The following is an 18,839-nucleotide window of genomic DNA, read 5'->3' as shown; positions in this document are numbered from 1 at the left end:
TCCATAGATATTGTTGAAGAAATTTAGAGAGCTAGAATTAGAGTCAAAGTACCTAGCTTCAAATCTTGATTCTTCTGCTGATCCCGGGCAAGATGCTCCCTATCTCTCAGTCTCAGTTTCGTAAGTCATATTATGAGAGGACTGGATTAGATATAGCCATGGTTTTCTTTTAGTCTTATGAGGCTACTTAATGTGTCCCTTTCTGCAATAGCTTCCTAATTGGCACCCCCATCTTCATATATATATATATATATGATCTAGTATTTGGTGTAAGTATTCCCAAATTATTGTTGCATCTGTAACGCTTGTATAATTCTAGCCTCTGTCTTCTGCTAAATACTTTCTACAAGGAAACTAAGTAACATGTTATAAATCTGTTCCCTAAAAATTATTATTATTGTCACTGTCCAGCTCAAAAACTTTCAATGGCTCCCTATTACCTTTGAGATAAAATCATATAAAGCAGAAGTTCCCAAACTTATTTGGCCTACTGCCCCATTTTCAAAAAAGAATTACTCAGCACCCCCCTGGAAATATACTTTCTTTAACCCTTCAGTGTTTGTTTTTAATTTGCATCATTTAAAAAATACACATTTGTTTTAAAACAATGATGCATCTTAAATTTAATAATTTATTGTAAATTTGTGGGGCTTTTCCTGCATTAAAATTTTGATGACACACTATTGCATCACACAACTGTATAGTATTATGTTGTAAACAAATCATTACACACACATATTTTTGCAAATACATGCTAGACTTCCCAACAATGCACAACATGCTTGCCTGCCAAAACTTGCTTGTTAAGACCTGTTGGTGGACTTAGCCACTGATTAGTTATAACTTATATTTTATGTGTTTATTTGGAAAATAATGTAATCACTATGACTTTGTTACACAATAGATGAAACATATATAAATGGTTTTTCAAGTATCTTCTTTACTTTTCTTTCCTTATGCTTCCACCACCCTTTTATTTTTATTTAACACCTCCCCAATTGCACCCAAGTGTACTAATACCACCCCAGATCATTCCAGCACCCCCCAGAGTCTAGTGTTGTCCACTTTGGGAACCTATGAATTATGAAGCATCATTGTGAAGTGGGGAAAAATTCTGGATTCAGGAGGCCTGATTTTTTATTCTAACTCCATTTTTCCCTAGGTCCGCCATAACAAGCAAGTCATTTAACCCCTATGGGCCTCAATTTTCTGATCAATAAAATGGAGACTTGCATGAACTACCTTGCAGAGTTGTTGCAGGGAAACTATTTTGTAAACTATAAAGCACTATGGAAATGTGAATTGTTTTGTTGTGTTTAGCCTGGCTTTCAACGCACTTGACAAGTTGGCTCAAAAGTGGCTTTCTAAACTTATTTCTAGATACTCCTTTATGCAAACCCTCTGATATATTTGCAATTTCTGTTACCATCCCTTCTCCAACTCCACTGTCTCAACAGGTTATGCTAATTCCTTACCTCTACTTCAGTGACTGTGATGAATATCACCACCATTCTGATCCTTCCCATTCTTCCTATAGTATGGGAAGCAATGAGGAGATTTGTAGAACTAATGTTAGTTTCAAGGGACAAACATCCATCTCTCAATTGAGTCATAATCCAATTTTTCTTAGAATCCTTAGCATTTTTCCAATTTGAAATATGGAGGTTTATTTAATGAATTTTGGTAATGCCTGAGGCAGGTTTATGTACAAGTAGAGTGATATTGCAGAAATCCTCTAATAACCTATATGCCTTAGCCAGTATTGGTAGATAGGAAGAGGTCAGAAAAAGTGTTGGATATGACATCCAACAGTGTTGGATATGACAGCTGTGTTTGTATCCCCAGTCAGTCATTCACTAGCTGTGTGACTATGGGCCAAGTCACTGAATTTCTATCTATGAGCTTTTGTTTCCTGTTCTGTAAAACTGCGCGCATTCAAAAGCATTTGTATGAACAAAATCAATGCAGCTTGAACTTTAAAAAAAAAAAGAAATGAAAAAAATTAGGGAGAAATCTCTTTGGTATCAATATCTCTGATAAGGTCTGATATCCAAGAAAAAGGGGACTGCTGCAAATAATTAAGAATAGGAATCATAACCAATAGACAAATAATCAGAAGATATAAGCAAGTTGTTTTCAAAACAAGTGCAAAACTTTGATGGCTAAGTAAAAAAGAATGTCCAAAATGATCAAAAATAAGAAAAATTAAATTTGAAAATTTAAATTTTGAAAATTAAAATTGAAACTTTTTTTGATGAAGTGATTGGGATTAAGTGACTTGCTTAGTGACTTGCTAAGTGACACAGCTAGTTTAGTGTCAAGTGTCTTAGGCTTTGAACTCAGGTCCTCCTGACTCCAAGGCGAGAGCTCAAAATTGAAATTCTTTTTATTTTCACTATTGAGACATTTTATTAACTCATTTTTAGTTTTCAACACTCACTTCCATAAGCTTTTGAGTTTTAAATTTTCCTCTTCTCCCTCCCCCATTCCCCTCTAAGATGGCATGCAATCTGATATAGTTTCTACATATACATTCCTATTAAACATATTTTCACATTAGTCATGTTGTAAGAAGAATTAGAACCAGTAAGAGGAACCACAAGAAAGAAGAAACAAAACAAAACAGAAGAGAAAAAAAGAGCAAATAGTGTGCTTTGATCTGCATTCAGACTCCATAGTTCTTTCTCTGGATGTGGACAATATTTTCCATCATGAGACTTTTGGAGATGTCTTAGATCCTTGCATTGCTGAGAAGAGCTAAGTCTATCAAAGTTAGTCACTGCACAACGTGGCTGTTACTGTATACAATGTTCTCTTGGTTCTGCTCACTTCATTCAGCATCAGTCCATATAAGTCTTTCCAGGTTTTTCTGAAGTCTGTCTGCTCATCATTTCTGACAGCACAATAGTATTCCATTACATTCATATACCACCAACTTGTTTAGCCATTCCCCAATGGATGGGCATCACTTCAAATTCCAATTCACAAAAACAGCTGCTATAAATATGTTTGTACATGTGAGTCCTTTTCCCATTTTTATGATCTCTTTGGGATACAGACCTAGATGTTACTGGGTCAAAGGGTATGCACATTTTTGTAGCCCTTTGGGCATAGTTCCAAAGTGCTCTCCAAAATGGTTAGATCAATTCACAACTCCACCAACAATGGATTAATGTTCCACTTTTTCCACCTCTTCTCCAACATTTATTATTTTCCTGTTTTGTCATGTTAGCCAACCTGATAGATGTGATGTGGTACCTCAAAGTTGTAAAAATTGAAACTCTTAACATTTCACTTCACACCCATCTGATTGAAAAAGATGACAAAAGACAAATGGTAAATGATGGAGAAGCTATGAGAAGATAATCACATTAATGCAATGTTGTATGAGTTGTGAGGGCAACTACATAAATTCCACTGATTGCCCTGAGTCAGTCTTCTGGGAGCAGGAAAAATAAATTTAATTCCTCATCCAAATGCAGCCCTTCCAGTACTGTAAAATGGATGCAATCACATCTGCATTACCTCTTGGGTACCTAATACCTCTTGGACAAAGGTATTAGGGAGATAAAATTCTTTGCAAATCTTAAAACGCATTGCTATTAGTAGGATCCTTAGCCAACACTCCACATGGAGAGCTCAGTGCAGGGTTCAACCACCAGAATTTTGCCCTCAAATTGCATATGAAGCAAGAGACAAGAAGCATGCCACTAGAATACCTGAATGAGAGAGTTATACCCCATTAAGGACCATAAGATAGCTATCTCTTAACTTCTTTATTCTTTCTGGGTAGGAGCAAAGCAGATTCTGTTTGGCTGATTCAGACACCCTAAGATAGAGAACACAGAGTGGGGTGGAGGAAGCCTGAGGCTCTTCTTTAGCCACACACTTCTCTGCTTGTGGGTTATATGCAAATCTAGTGGTTTTGCTCTTGCTTTATGTGGAAAAGGAGTGGAGAAAGAGTATGTTGTTGTCTGCTCCCCCCACAACTGTCTGCAGGTCCTGAGTGTTTCCATGGTAAGGAAGTTTAAAGATGTGGGTGCTGCTATCATGTCTTTTCCTATGTTCTTTCCAACTCAGCTTGGAAGGAAAGTGCTCAGTGGTGTTTTGCTGATGTGGGCCTTGGGAAAGAAAAGATGCCTGGCTTTGACTTCCTCAGATCTTGGTGGAGGAGTGTTGCCACCTTTTAAGAGGTCCAATCCCATGACCATGAAGCTGATAGCAAACAATCAGTATGCATTTATTAAGCACATACTGTATGCTAGGCATTGGTGAAAAAAAAATATGAAACAACATTTGTCCTCAAGTAGCTAACAAAATATGTTCACCACAGGGACTAAGGAACATTAATGGTTCTAGCCCATCTTACTTCCCAGCATGCAGTGGTCCCATACCTGCTGTCTCCATACTTTTGGGAAGAGAAGAATTTGGTTATTGACTAGCCCTCCAAATTCATGTTTTCTAAATATTAAGCTAATTGGTCCAAAACCTTAGTTAGTTGCCCCTCCCAGATAGGCTCCACTAACCTCATTAGGACATTACTTTATTGGGGAGGTGGGCAAGAACTGACATGAAATCCTGTCCCCAAACCTTTCTTCCCAACTTCTATTTTATATGCCTCAAAACTTATACAAAGAGGTTCCAGAAAGAGAGTCTCACATATGGTCTGGGATCAGTAAATCTAATATACAGGTAGTGGCAGAAATAGAGATGGTTATATTATCAAAGTGTTTCCTAAGCCAGAAGTACTTTGGCCATGGAGAAACCATTAAAAGGGAGCAATGATTTTGGCCCTAGGGAATCATTCATTTTATAAGATCCGAGTGCATTTATGACCATTTGAAGAAGTTCCAGGCTAGCCTTCTCCACACTGTGAAGTGACCTATGTGATTTCAAATGCATCATTTTTTTAAAATGCTGTTTTCCAGTAACTCTTTGTAATATGGTGCCAAAAAACATCAACAGTTATTCAGATTGCACTTTTAATTGATACTTTATGGTGAGTTGTCTTGTGTGATGAATATAAACAAGATGTATTCTCTCCTACATTATGAAGGTTTAAAGCATCCCAGGTTATTTATTACCTCCTAAAATCTCCATCATTTTTCTTTTTTAGCTTAAAAAAAAATCACAGGATCCCAAGCTTGAAGGTACCTTAAGGATCATTTAATATAACTATCTCATTTTGCAAATGAAGAGACTGATGCCCAGAGAGGGGATGTGACTTACATAAGGCCACAGAGGGACCATATTTTAGTAGAATGTAAGGACAACTATATATTTTTTTCTGCCTTTGTATTCCTAATTCCCAGAAAAGTGCCTTCCACATATTAGTTGCTCAAAACAAGTTTAATGAATTTAAAGGAAAATTGTATTCCAAGGCTTCGAAACATTATTGCAAGCTACCTCCCTTTAGGTAGTTATTTCCTAAGGCTTCCTTCAGAATGAAAATCAGCCTGAGGGCCCACTCTGAGCCTCCAGGAGTTCCCATTCAATGTTAAACTAGACATAAGCACTTCCACCATAAGGAAGCTCCACACATAATCCTCCCATGAATCTTTAAGTATCCAAATGTGTCTTTTTAAGGCTTGCTTTTTTTTTCTTAAAGAAATCAATGCTACTGAAGTATGAAATTCTTGGAAGAAAAGTACCTACAAAGATTCATAGCACTTAAAAATTGTTGTGAGTTTGGTCACTTTTGAGTAATCACTTTCCCTTACAAGTATAACAAGCTACATATGGAACTAATCATGTTGCCATTTGCACTTTGGTACCCATAAGCTCCTCCCACAGTGAGAGAAGAGTGCTCCTATTTAGAAAGAAGATGAGGACCATTAGGGAGATGCTCTTTATAAGGTCAATGTGGTATAGAGGCAAGAATGCTGGACTTAAAATCAGGAGAAACTCATGTTTAAATGTTCCATCTGATACTTCCTATCTTTGTGACCCTGGACGAATCCCTTAATGTCTCTTAACCTCGCTGTTAATCCTGACTTCTTAAATGAGGATGCAGAAACTAGTAGTTAGTACTGTTTGCCATGTAATTGTTGGAAGGACCCATTGAGATAATGTAAGTAGAGTGCTAGATCTGCAGTGAGAGAATCTAGATTTAAATCTCAAATCTGCCACTTACTGCCTCTGTGGTGCTCTATGGGCCTCCGTTTCCTCTAAAATCAGACAGTTGGACTAGATGACCTCTAAGGTCTCTTCATGCTCTAAATGGATGGTCTCAGGACACTGTAAAGCACTTTGCAAATGTGAGAGTGCTATAGAATGCCAGCTTTTATGAGCCTTGGCTCCTGTAGGTGGATTTCTCCAGCCCTTCTCAGGGCCACTTGCCTTCTCTTCCTGATCAGCTCCTATTGCTTTTACTGTATTCCATAAATGGAAACAGACCAATGAACTCTAGAGAATAAAGGGACTAGAAGTTTGTATTGCTTTTGTCTGCATGAGGCTGTAAACACCTGGAATTAGAAAACATTCCTCATGAGGTATTCATGAAGGGCCATTTATCACATATATTAGTCTATTAGGCCTATGTATCCCAAATGGGAGAGAGTAGTATAAATCTTGTGTCTATGCCTATAAGGAGTAGAGCATCACTATTTATAGGATTACAGCTTTAGAGTTGGCAGAGACCTTAGAAATAATCTTGTCTAACATCCTCATTTTTATTTTTGCTTTTTGGTGAGGCAATCAGGGTTAAGTGACTTGCCCAGGGGCACACAGCTAGTAAATGTTGAATGTCTGAGGCTGGATTTGAACTCAGGTTCTCCTAACTCCAAGGCTGGAGCTCTATCTACTGCACCACCTAGCTGCCGTTAATGTCCTCATTTTCTAGAGAAGGAAACTGAGGCTCACTGAGGTCACATAAGATGTAAGTTGCAGGACTGAATATTGATCCCAATCTTAGATCACTTTTTTAAAAAAATGCTTATAAGTCAGTCCCTACCTTCATGCCTGGCACATTGTAGAACTTAATAGTTATCTATTAAGTTAGTGATTCAAAGTACATACCTTTGCTAAGGAGATACTGGTATGAGATTGATTTGTTCTGAGTTCATTGAGAAAGCAGGGCTACCATGCAAAACTTTTATCATCAAAGGTTGAACCTCACACAGGTCAGCCAGACAAGCAGGCCGCTACCTAAATTGTGTGGTAGGAGGGTCATCATGACATATCTCTACACATCTCCCTACCCATTGCCTTTCCATCTCTAATATAATTCTATACATATACATTATATATATATATATATATATATATATATATATATATGTATATATATATATATATACATATATATATATAAAATGTATACATTAGGACTATTCTTTGGGTTGGGAAGAATAGAACAAAAATGGTTAAGAGGGAGTTTAAACATAATCAATGAATACAAAGCTATGCTCAAAAAGTTCAAGGCGTTTAGTCTGGCTAAATTATACCCCAAGATACTGAATGAACTGAACTATATGATTGCTGAACAATTATGTGTGTGTGTGTGTGTGTGTGTGCCAATACAAAGAACTGCTAAATATATGACAGTTAGGTGGCACAGTGAATAGAGTGTCAAGCCTAGAGTCAGGAAGAACTGAGTTCAAATTCAGCCTCAGACATTTACTAGGTGTGTGACCTAGGCAAGTCACTTAACCCTGTTTGCCTCAATTTTCTCATCTGTAAAATGAGCTGAAGAAGGAAATGGCAAACCACTCTAGTATCTTTGCCAAGAAAAACTCAAAGGCAGTCACAGAGAGTCAGTCACAACTGAAAAAATGACCAGGCAACAAGAAGGTGTATAGATCAATGAGGTCAAAGATAGGAAGAATAGTCACATGTGTACAGAATATACATAGTAGTCCTTTTTGTGTTATCAAAGAACTGGAAATGAAATAGATATCTACTAACTGGTGAATGGGTAAACAAGTAATCATATCTGAATGTAATTGTATATTACTGCCCCATAAGAACTAATGTCTATGAAGAATTTAGAAAATCATAAGAAGATTTGCATAAACCAGGGGTGGGGAACCTGGTAGAAACTAATGCTGAGTCAAATAGACAAAAACATGAAAACAAACTACATGACTGAGTGGATGATAATGGAATAAACAACAACAAAATTATAGAAGAGTATTATCTTTCCTGAAAGCATTGTTTCTTCTCTCTTGTTCAACTTCCATTCTCCTTTCCTTTAGAATTGGGCTTGGGGCGACATAATGGAAGCATCATTTCACTTAACAGTCATAGTCCCCAGTACTTTTTTTTGGATCAGAATATGCTGATCATTTCTATCCCATCCTTCAGGCCCAATCACAGCTACTTTCTAGCTCATTGGGCTAAAGGAATCAGAGTGGAAGGGGCACAGTGCACTCCTTTCTGGAGTTAGGATTTTTTTGATCCCCTGCAAAATCAGCTGCAGCACATGTGACATCTTCAATCATATATCACAGCATCAAAAGAGCATCCACAGTTAACAGAATAGGAATGAATAACCCAGAACCCCAGGTAATCATCTTGGCATACTTTTATAGAGAATATATAAATTATATTATATGTGTGTGTGTGTGTGTGTGTGTGTGTGTGTGTGTGTGTGTGTGTGTGTGTGTATATATATATATAGACAATGCATGCAGTAGACATAGCATAACAGAAAGCATAGCTGCATAGGTGGCATATATACATGTAAGACATGTTCTAAGCCCATCTCACAGACCTGCATGCATATCGGAAAAATATAAACAAGGCAGCTAGGTGGTACAGTGGATAGAGCACTTGGCCTGGAGTCAGGAAGAACTGAGTTCAAATCTGGCTTCAGATATTTACTAGCTGTGGGATGCTGGGTAAGTCCCCTAATTTTCTGTCTGCCTCAATTTTCTCAAATGTAATAATAATATTGTTATAATAATATAGGATAATTATAGTACCTACTTCCCAGGGATGTCATGAGAATCAAAAGAAATGATATTTATAAAGTACTTCGTATAATGCCTGGCATATAGTATTCACTTAATAAATGCCTATTCCCTTAATCACTAAATATGCATAATAGCAATTCACAAATAAAGTAATAATAAATTGCAGAATAATGGAAATACACAGAATAGCCATGTATACACAGATAGGCAAACAAGAAAAACTAAATATGGCTACTAGACATGCATGATCTTAGAATAAACTCAAATAAATGTGAATGAGAAAATAAAACAGATTCAGTCTCAAAACATAACACGATTATCCCCTCCATCAATGAGTTTGTATAAGTACCAAGGCACACATTACATGAGTGAACAGCATTGCTCTCTAGCTATATGTATAACTATTAGTAAAGTTTCTCCTATAAAAGCATAAGTTAGTCTAGTTACTAGTTGAACAGGCCCAGCTCTAACCTGTTGACCTTTCTGCCCCTAAATCTAAGCTAGATTGATGGTAAGGGCTGGTCATAGCCCTCATCAGAACTATAATCCCATATCCCTAAACCTGACTTTATGGAAGGCTCTGTCTGGCTGCCAGTTTCTTTGCTCTGTGGGATGTGTCCCAGGGGTGGGAACCTGTAGCTTCCTGGCCATATGTGGCCCTCTAGGTCCTTAAGTGTGGCCCTTTGACTGAATCCAAATTTCACAGAACAAATGCCCTCAATAACTGCACCCAAAGACCTAGAAGGCCACATGTGGCCTCGAGGCCACAGGTTCCCCACCCCTAGGTACCCTAAGGGTAGCAACTTCAGAAATTCTAGGCAGAACAGGTTTTGCCTCTGAATTCTTATCTCCCTTTATTTGAACTGGCTCTTGAGTTAAGATACACAGAGCATTCTTCACTTTAAATGCCTATTTCGGAGCGCCTTTCTAGCTCAGTCTTCATGCCAACGGCAAGCAGTGTCTTTTGCTTCGAGTCTGCTGAAGTACGTGTCCAGCAGTCTCTACTGCCTTGTCAGTGAGTCCAAACAACTCACCAAGAGGCACAAAGTGGTCTCAGTGAACCATCTTTACAGAGGTTCTGTCAATCCTGAAGCTTTTTTTTGTAACTAGGCAAGCTGCCCAGTCTCTCTACAACTAGGTGAGGAGTAGTTTTGATCGATCAGCTAATTTGTATGTCTCATAAGCACCAAGATTTCTTAGTAAAATTTGACAATGAACTAGAATATCACGCTGTCATTCGTTTTTGCCAGCACTCTCTTGAGTTGCTGTGGTAATAACTGTGGTGGTGAGTTTCTATCAGCCTTTCTCTCAACTGAAAGATAGGCTGGACATGAGTATCTCCAGGCTCTCCTCCCCATAGATTCCAAAATACAAGGCAACAAGTAGGAGTGCCCAATGTCAACAGGTCCGGGCTAAAGTGGTGCCATGATTCCTGGTGGAGTTGTTCTTAAGTACTAGGGAAATCACTTGCTGACTCCGCTGAGATTTTTATTCTGTTCTGTGTCTATAACATGTTTGAAACATAGACATCGAAACATTCAGGTTATGCATCCTCTTGAGGGTGGGAAAGTGTAGTACTAGACCCTATGATGCCAGTCAATGCTTGTGTTTCCTTGAGTAGCATGTTATCCATGTCTCTGACTTGGTCCAAATGGACTCTGGAAGGAAGTCCACGCCCTGAGAAATACTTCTCTCACATCATTTTCTGGCTCTTGCTTGGGTATGCCATCTGGAATGGTCCATTACCACCAATATCTGACTTATTATCCTATCTTTTTTTCCAGAGATGGGAAGTCAATATATACAAATTCCAAAGGTTTGCTAGTGCTTATCTTCTCCAAATACATAGCATGAGTTGGCAGTGATTTTCTACGTGCACAACAAATGTATCTCATACTTCTTGGTGACATCTGCAGCCATCTGCAGCCAGTAAAAGCTGATCTTTACTAACTCCAGGGCACTCTCTTTACCCATGTGTCCAAAGACATCATGCAAAGCTTTCATGGTTATATAGGAATATGGGCTATGTAGCACCAGCTGCTTTCTGGCACCATGTGTGGGAATAGTCATAGGATTATCCAGCAGAGGTGTCAGACTCATGGCCCATAAACCACATGCATCCAGCAAAACTCCAGAGTGAGGTCCAAATCAGATTAAAATGTAATTGAAAAATATTTACAGAAAAAAAATTAAAATACGCTATGGCACAAATAATGCTAATTTGTGGTTTTCTAAGTCAGTATGCAATCCCCAGGGATCTGTTCTTATTTAAATGTGACACCATTGTGCACAGTACTCCATTTGCTGTTATTGTTAAGTTGTTTCAGTCCTGTCTGCTTCCTGGTGATCCTAGGTGGGGTTTTCTTGGCAAAGACACTGGAGTGGCTTGCCATTTCCTTCTCCAGATCATTTTACAGGTGAGGAAGCTGAGGCAAACAGAGTCAAGTGACTTACTCAAGATCACACAGCTAGTAAGTGTCTGAGGCTGGATTTGACATCAGGCTTGAAACTCTATTCATTATATCACCTAGCTACCCACAGTACTCCATTACACAGTTACAATTTTCTGTTTTTATTCTAACATTAAGAGGCTTTCAAAAGACTGGAACACTAGTCCTTTGGATTCATTGCATCAGTTCTTGGCTTGTATCACTTTTTGGAGTCCCTCGTCCACCAGCTGCTCTTGCTACCAATTCTCTACCAACAACCAATGTTAGTTCAAGGAAACAAGATTCATACTCACTGTTGACATGCTGGCATGGAGAAGCTCCAATCTGGTGTCAGTGTTCATGTTATCATTCCAATGGTGTAATCCATGTGAATTTGTCTACTTAATCTCTTGGTTGTGATCCTCCTCTCCCTCCACTAGTATGCTCTGTCCTCCTTTCTTTTCTGCAGCATTTCAATGAGTTCTCATCACCTGAGCATGGCTTCATGGAGCTGACCACACAAGTGTGGCTTGACTGAATACTGTGCTTTGTTCATTTCTGTTTGTGCAAAAGGGATAAAATCAAATATATTAAAATAACTACTGCATGTTGCCTGTGGCTCCTTACAGCCCTAAATAGCTGTTAACTGGAGCAAGAGGATGCAAACAAACATTTATTATGTGCCAGGCATTGTGTTAAACATGTTATGTTTATCCTCATAATATGAAAAGCAGGTGCTATTATTATATCCATTTTACAACTGAGGAAACTGAGGTAGACAGAGATTAAATGACTTGCTGAAAGTCACACAGAAAGTTAAGTATCTGAGTGGATTTGAACTCAGGTTTTCCTGACTCCAGGTCTACTACTCTATCCACTGTACCACTAATCTGCCTTGCCTAACCACTGTACAGGCTAGAGATCAACTGATGCATTTAAGGTGGTTAGAATCATACATCCCATCAGTGGCTCCCACGTGGAGCTAAAAAAATTGTCCCCAAGTTTTTGTTTTATTTTGTTTTCTTACTTATAGTCTCTAACAGAGTCAATATCTAAGGAGTTGTGACTCAGTATATCTACATGATCTCCTTCTCCAGGGCGGCCAACAGCAATCTGGACTAAGATGCTGAATCCTTCTCCAACTGATCTTGGCTACTTCACACTAGCCACACTTGCAACCTCTCTTGCCTTGGAGCTTGCTTCACGAACCTGGTACTGCCCAGAAGCAAGGCAAATTATCACATTCTCATCATGAAAACATAACTTGAAGGTCTACAAGCCAATGCAGTCCTTGGCCAATATCATCTTGTTTCCTTTTCTTTTTTTTGCTTTTTTTCTTCTCCCCAAAACTTGCATGACAACTAAATTTTACCTCATTTCTGCCCTCCTTTGGTATACTGGCTCCCTGAACAACCAAAGCTTGGTGGGCACACTGACCTTTGGAAGATCCATGGAAACTCTATGGCTCCAGGGTGTCAGGTCATCAGCTTGTTCCATCCTCTTTCTTACAACTGTTGAAACTGAGAGAAGATCAGGTTCCATTTAGATTCCAAAAATAAATTCCCAAGCATATGATAGATGTGGTGTGGCTAGACAACAGATTTTGGCTAGAGATCTTAATGTTTTCTATATACACTACAAGCTCAGAATGAATTGATTCCAATATGGCAGCCCTCAAAGCCAATGCAATCTCATGCAGGGTTTAGAAAAGCTTTGTGTCCAAAAGAAAGAAGACATTCATGTGGCTACCTTTAGCTCTGCTTAGACCACGGCTGAAGTTTGAAGGGGGCACACATTTTGAGCAAATAACATTTTAGGAAGTTGGAGATTATCCAGAGGAGGATGTCCAGAATACGGAGGAAGCCAAGAGATCACAAGGATGATTTGTTAAAAGAACTGAGTATGATTAAAATTGGGAACACTCAGGTATGGTGTGATTTTTGCTTTGTATTATTCAAAGGGCTATTAGGTAGAAAAGCAATTTGATTTGTTCTTCTTAGCTCTAGAGGAATGGTTCTTTTTAAAAAAATTGTTTATTTTATTTTTAATTTATGGAATAAACCAAGCATTTCTACAACATGTTATAATAATAATAATAATAGTAATAGAAAATGATTGCACATGAAACTGCAAATCTATTACGTACAATTTGCTATTCTTTTTAAATATATAGTAATCATGTAAATTTCCTTTATCCCCCCTTTTTTTCTTCTGTTTCCCCTCCTCCAGGAAGGGTTCTAAATCTTTTTGTGTCTCTCATATACCTCTGTGGCAGTCTAGTTATTACCTCTGATATCAAATATAAAATCTTTTGTCGGGCTTCAAACCCTTCACAAATTGATTCCCTCCTATTTTCCTACATTATTTTATACCTTCTACTCCTCCAAGGACTCTGGGATTCAGTGACATTGATATCCTTTGTGTTCCTCACACAAGATACTCCCCCTTCCAATTTGGTGCATTTTCTCTGGCTGTCCTCTGTGACTGGAAGGCTGTCCCTCCTTCTCTTTGCCCTGACTCCCCTGGGTTCTGCCAAATTCCAGGTAAAAGCCCCACCTTCTATAAAAAGATTTTCCTCATCCCTCTTAATGCTGGTGCTTTCCCTCTGTGATTGTCTCCAATTTACCTTGTATAGATCTCATTTGTACATAGTTGTTTGCCTGATTGTTTCTTTTCTCCCCATTAGACTGTGAGCTCTTTGAGAGTTGGTACTGTTTTCTTTTCTTTTTTTTTTCCCTTTCTTTGCTGCCCCAGCACTTAGCTCAGTATCTTAGTAGGTACTTAGTACATAAGTATATAGTAGGTACTTCATAAATGCTTCTGACTTAACTTGGTGAAACTTATTGACCCCTTTTGAGGATAATTTTAATTATTTTTATTAAAGTTATTAATTTATTTACATTAAAATTTTTTTAAATAACTGAAAGAAATGATAAATTAGAGAAATGAATGAAAATAAAATATGTGATTTTTCCCTTTCTATGTTTATTGCTCTCCAGACCCCAGATTAAGAACACATTCTAGAGGGTCCAACTAGGATATCCAGAGTGGAAGATGCAGAAAGGTGTATTTGCATTTAGGTGTGTTGGCAAGAGTGGGGAGTACAGAAAAACTTCCTAACAAATAGATCAATTAGGTTGCCTTTAAGTGGAATGCTTTTTTTTTTCCTACTGGAGATGTTAAGGAAGAAAAGAAATAAGCACTTATTAAACACCTACTACCCACGCTAAGCTCTGTGCTAAACTCTTCACAAATCTCCTTCAACCCTCACAACAACTCTCAGTGGTAGATGCTATTAATATCTCCTCCTTACAGCTGAGAAAATTGAGGTGGACAGATGTTAAGTGACTTGCCCAAAGTCATGTAATTATTAAGTATTTGAGGTTGAATTTGAACTAAGGTCTTCTTGACTCTAAGCCCCGAGCTCCATCGGTTGTGCTACCTAGCCTCAAGGAAGGCTCCATGAACTTTGATGAAGGAACTTGCAGAGGGAATTCCTCTTCAGCTAAAGGCCAAATTAACTGATTTCTGAAGTTCTGTCGATTTCATAACTTATGATCCTGTGATATGTATAGCAAATAACAGAACTGGTTTTTCATTACAAGTGAGACTTCAAGAGTCTTCAAGAAGACTCCAAAAAGACTTGAGACTCGCCTTCAAATCCATTGTTCTTTCCATTGTGCCACACTGTCTTGACCCTCCCCCCCCATATGACCTGACTGTAGGAGGCCCTTTAGAATGTCAGTCCTCAGTGGAGGAACACAGATCACTAGAAAGCGGAATCCAGTCCTGCTACCAGGCTTGAAATCAGTGTCCCTATTCAAGGAGAACCTTATTTGCATCACTGTTCTTAAAAGGAAGCACCTCAGACTTCCATTCAAACCTGTCTTTTGGATTTTACAGCAATTGCATAGTTCCCTTTACACACACACACACACACACACACACACACACACACACACACACACACACACTCATTCGCTCACTCACCTGTCTTTTTAAGGAGATTATGAATAGCCCTGTGATGCTGGATAAAAAGCCTCAGGTACAATCCTGCAAGGCCCTTTTGTGAAATGGGAGGACAGACTCTCAAGGACCTTGAATCCACTCTGGGAACTAAATACCAAGTTAGGAAGCCAATACTGGAAGACTTTTCTAAGTATGCAGCAAATGGACTAAGCCAACTTAAAAGACATTGCATGTAAATGATTGCTCTGAAAACAAATAATTGATATGCCAATTACAAACCTTTCTTATAATTCACTGAAGCATGTCCCCTAAGGAACTCTGTTAGGCAAGACTGACAAAGTGAAAAAGTTGTTAGACGATTAATAACAGCTCACATTTCTGATGCACTTTAGCTTTTACAATTTCTTTGCCTCACCATAACCTTGCAAGGGCAATAATGCATGCTCTACTATCCCCATTCTACAGGTAAAGAAAGAGAAGTTCAGAGAGGTCATGTGATTAGTCAAGTTCTCTGACTCCATGGCTGCTGTTTCCATCTACTCCATGCTAGGAAGTCACAATAGTACCAGAGGTACTTAAGCTAAGTTTCTGAGCATGTCTCATGTGTTGATTTGTTTTCTTTGCTCAGCTGGAGGGTTCTATTGCCATGGTGGGGGGTACAGGATAGGGGAGTAGGAGGAGGGGGAAGGTTGGAGAACAGCATGGCATTGTGGGAAAAGTGATGGAATTGGGTTCAGAGGACCTGGGTTTAAATCCCAGTTCTTCCATTCACCTGGGTGATCTTGGGCAAGTCATTGGGCTTTGATTTCCTCATCTCTAAAGTGATAGAGTTGGACTAGATGACATCTGACAGCCTTCCAGCTCTTGATCTAGGATCCTGAGTCAATGGAAAGTAAAAGAAAGGTGGAAGGAAGGAAGGAAGGAAGGAAGGAAGGAAGGAAGGAAGGAAGGAAGGAAGGAAGGAAGGAAGGAAGGAAAGGAAGGAAGGAAGGAAGGAAGGAAAGGAAGGAAAGGAAGGAAAGGAAGGAAGGAAGGAAGGAAGGAAGGAAGGAAGGAAGGAAGGAAGGAAGGAAGGAAGGAAGGAAGGAAGGAAGGAAGGAAGGAAGGAAAGAAGCACAAATAAGACATTTATATGTTGCAATATCAATAAATATTTTATTAAAAAATAGACAAATTTAAAATACAAAAATCCCCAAAATGCCAAACAGGTTTTCTCTCTCCTCACCAGACTCTGAGATAGACTAAATTTATTTTTAAAGTGAATCAATGATTGAATGAATGAATAAGAAAGCATGTATTAAACCCTGTACTAGATGCTAGGGATATAAATAAAGTTAGACAATCCCTACCCTCAGGGAGTTTATATTGTATTCTAACAGGGAGTGATCATACATATAAGGGAGTAAAGGCTAAGGAAGGGACTTCTGCATGGGGAATAACAAGAATGATGAGTGTAGTCCTAGGACAGCCCATCTCTTTTGGGAAAGGAGTGATGTATTCATTTGAATATGATTCCTAGAGCAAAATATGGAAATGAGACAGTCTGAACAGATAGGAAGGTGGATGTCAAGGTGCCTGGGGTGAAGTAGATGGATGAATGGATGGATGAGATGTAAAGTTTAGCCTGGGTAAAAGAATACAGTAGTTCTATGTCATTTTTTTTAACGTAACCCTGAATTCTATATATATTTTTTCCTTTATTTTAAAAAGCATGGCTGATTTGAGTCAAAGGTGATAGAGTTCAAGAATTCTCTGTTCAGGCAAACATCACTTGTGGCTGTCGGTGTGTGGCCCTAGTTAGCTCTGGAGAGAGACATATCTGGGGCTTGCCAGGGTCTCATCTGGGGTAAGGACAGGAACTAGGCAGAATTCCTCGGCCAGCCCAATTCTGCTGCCACACTGTCTGCTCTGGTTGGTAAAGAGGGGGTCCCTTTACTGTGGTCTCCTGGAACTTGCTATTCCTGAGCTAAATTCGGAGTTGAAGGAGGAGAGAGAGGGGGAGAGAATAAATTGGGGGGGAGGGAGGAATGAAGAAGGAGGAAGCCTTTCATCATTAAAAACATGAAAGGACACAAATCTGTCAGAGGGTGAAGGCAGTCACTTCATTGGGAGGGTGATTTATAATAAAACTAATTTTAAACAAGTGTGTGCTTCCAAAGAACAGGCAAAGAGCCCATTGGTGGGAGGCTGAGAGCTGCTGAACTATTAAAGCAGTAATCTCATTTGCTCTGAAGCATAAAAAGCCCTAAGTGTCTGTTTACTGTCTGAGGAAACAGAGGATGAATCACAAAAGCCCATTTTTGTTTACGTAATATAAGGCTGTGAAGATTGTCTTTCCTTAGTGTTTAGGTCCAGGAAGATGTGTGTATCCCAGCCCCTGTCTGTCCCCCTTTCCCCAGCCCACCATTAATGCGTGGAATTCTCTGCTCTGGCAGCCTGCTGAGTGAGGCTGTTGGCGCGGATGGCTCCAGAGAGGAGGGTGGCTTTGTGCTTCAAAGGGGAGCCCCAGCCTTCTTACTGGCTTCTTGGTACTGTGGACTGAGTGCTGGATTTGGAATCAGAAGACCTTGGCTTGATAGAATTCTGGCTGTGGTACACACGACCTCTGCAACCTCAGGCAAATCACTGCTTCCCTAGTCTCCAGCTTTCTCAGCCGTGAAAACAGGACATTTGGAACAGGCGGATCTTCTCCAGTTCCTTCCAACTTGAAATCTATGATCATGCTGTTACAAATGCCTGGCATATCGTACATAGAAAATGTAAGTTACGTTAAAAATGTAAATAATTAGAACTCAAATTAGGTTGTACCATATATGTATATGGTCATTATAAGAGCCCTTGAGTGACATAGCATTGATTAAAAATGGCACATAAAGGCCTTTTCTTCCCTCTAGCTTTCCACCATTAGAGAGTCATTCCTTTGGATTAGTCCATTGAAGATAGCCCATTACTAATATACAAAATACCCCAGGAAGGATAAAATAGCAGGATACTTAGTTCTTTTCTTTTCTTTTCTTTTTTGCATTTCTGCCACTGATTGAATTGTAATCCAATGTTATGTTACATCATGTAGCCTTTCTTTACCTCAATTTCCCTATCTGTAAATTGGGGGCATTGAATTCTATGATAGTCAAAATCCCTTCCATTCTATTATTCTATAACTTTGCTTCTTCCTGTGTCATCTTGCCTGGTTTGAGCTTCTGGGTATTGATCATAAGCCTCTAAGTTCTGACTCTACTTCTATCTGTGGTCCCTGTCCAGGTTACAGCTCTGAACACTAGTCATAGCCTTTCTACTCAGTTTTAGATCAAACTGGAGGAGAATTACAGTAAGATTCAAGCTCTATAGATTTTGTTATGAGCTTGAATATGATGAAGAATATACCCTTTTTATAGATTAATTGAGCTCCAATCATAATCTCTACTCTTCTAGTTACCCTACCCATTAGCATATCCTTGGTCCTGATCTGGGATGCTCTTTACCTTCTTCATCTCAGTCACACATGGTTCATTGTTGACAACTGGCT

At 38.9% G+C, this 18,839-nt stretch overlaps 1 long non-coding RNA gene across 1 annotated transcript in view; it reads right to left on the bottom strand.

Annotated features, from left to right (window-relative positions):
* The window catches only part of LOC110211309 (uncharacterized), a 75,276-nt gene that overhangs the window by 32,908 nt on the left and 23,529 nt on the right, over positions 1-18,839 (bottom strand). Inside the window, exons 2-3 of the long non-coding RNA XR_002325347.1 lie at positions 12,782-12,864; positions 11,659-11,902 (exon numbers count right to left, since the gene is read on the bottom strand). This is a non-coding gene — a long non-coding RNA (uncharacterized LOC110211309). The remainder of the gene's footprint in view (positions 1-11,658; positions 11,903-12,781; positions 12,865-18,839) is intronic.

Source organism: Phascolarctos cinereus, unplaced genomic scaffold, assembly GCF_003287225.1.
Source record: "Phascolarctos cinereus isolate Bilbo 61053 unplaced genomic scaffold, phaCin_HiC Scaffold_2;HRSCAF=192, whole genome shotgun sequence".
Taxonomy (NCBI): Eukaryota; Metazoa; Chordata; class Mammalia; order Diprotodontia; family Phascolarctidae; genus Phascolarctos; species Phascolarctos cinereus.
The sequence above is the reverse complement of the archived record's forward strand: the minus strand, read 5'-3'. Positions and strand labels throughout refer to the sequence as shown.